Source organism: Propithecus coquereli, unplaced genomic scaffold (assembly GCF_000956105.1).
Source record: "Propithecus coquereli isolate 6110/MARCELLA unplaced genomic scaffold, Pcoq_1.0 Scaffold357, whole genome shotgun sequence".
Lineage (NCBI taxonomy): Eukaryota > Metazoa > Chordata > Mammalia > Primates > Indriidae > Propithecus > Propithecus coquereli.
In genome coordinates this window covers 832,931-834,483 of record NW_012149252.1, presented here as the reverse complement: position 1 = coordinate 834,483, position 1,553 = coordinate 832,931, and positions in this window count along the sequence as shown.

Sequence of the window (1,553 nt, the reverse complement as noted above, 5' to 3'; positions counted from 1 at the left end):
AAGCCTATAATCTCAGCAGGTGGTGGTTAACAGGAAATTTCTGCTATATTATAATGATCTAAACTAATGCAGCTGCACTGCACTATAAGGGCGTTCAGTGTCAGAATTTCTCCTACCTCCCCTAAAGCATCCGGAAGTTACCATCAGGGGCTACGTAACAACATTGAGTATTGTCCTTATAACTCAGCATTCTTATGTCCTGCTTTCTCTAAGGAGGCTTATATTTTACTTACTCTCACAGAAAGCATGGCAGATGTTTTAATAAACCAAGAGTAGAAGAAGGTAATAATAAGATTCCTTCTTTGAATCACATAGCATCCAGTTACTGGAATCAGAACAAAATATGTAACATGTAAACCGGAAGTAAAAAATAATATTAATAATTCTTATGTCCTGCTTTCTCTAAGGAGGCTTATATTTTACTTACTCTCACAGAAAGCATGGCAGATGTTTTAATAAACCAGGAGTAGAAGAAGGTAATAATAAGATTCCTTCTTTGAATCACATAGCATCCAGTTACTGGAATCAGAACAAAATATGTAACATGTAAACTGGAAGTAAAAAATAATATTAATAATGCCTTTGTTCAGGGATAGAGCTGGCCAATTGGTCCTGGTGCTCAGAATTGTTTAAGAATCTCCTACCTTCCCATATCCTAAGGTGCTATCCTATCAAGAGGGACTTAATCCTCTTCAAAACACACGCAAGTAAAGACATCTTTCTGAGTTGTGAAATCTTGCACAGAGGAAATTTACAGATTCAATGTGGTCAGAAGTAGTGTTTGGGATTAAACCCCCAAGAATCTCTTTGGTTTTGATGCCAGACAGCACTTTTCCCTTCCCTCTAAGGAAATCAACTTTGGGAAAAATCTAACAAGAAGGCCAGTGTGGGATCTCACTGTAGCTTTTAGAAGGATCCTCTTAAGTGTCATTTACAAAAGTGGTATTCATCTAAATGTTACATTCTCAAGTGAATAGATCTGCTAAGAGGCATTCAGTGATTTAATAGTGAATGGAAGCTTTAAATTTGGGTCAAAGGTACTGGAGTTTGAGCTGATTGGAATAGTCCCAGCTGATCAAAATCTAACTGTGTTATTTGTGATTTTCTATGGTTTTCACAGAGGGAAGTTTACACTAAAAATACTTTAGAGGTTGAATTTCGTGGCCATTATTGTTTTAATTATGGGTCAGCTGTCTCTCCCTTAAGTCTTTTTGGAATTCACATGAAAGGAGTACAAAAATGGCACATTGAAAATATTTTTACTAAGAAGTGGATAGTTTTAAATTCTAAGACTTAGTCACTTTACTCCATTCTTTTATTCCCTCGTATTTCCTACAATGACTCAAATGTTCAACTGAAAATATTGAGATGTACTTAAATTTTGACCAAAAATTGTTTTTTTTTAAATTCTTTTTTCCTGTTTCCAATACATTTTTAATACCAGGACTTTTTTCCCCCTCCCAGTAGTAGTTTTGTATCTTTAAGTGACTTTATTATAATTTCAGTGTTAAAAAACTTACTGTAAAGACATAATAAAATCAACCCTAAGGATG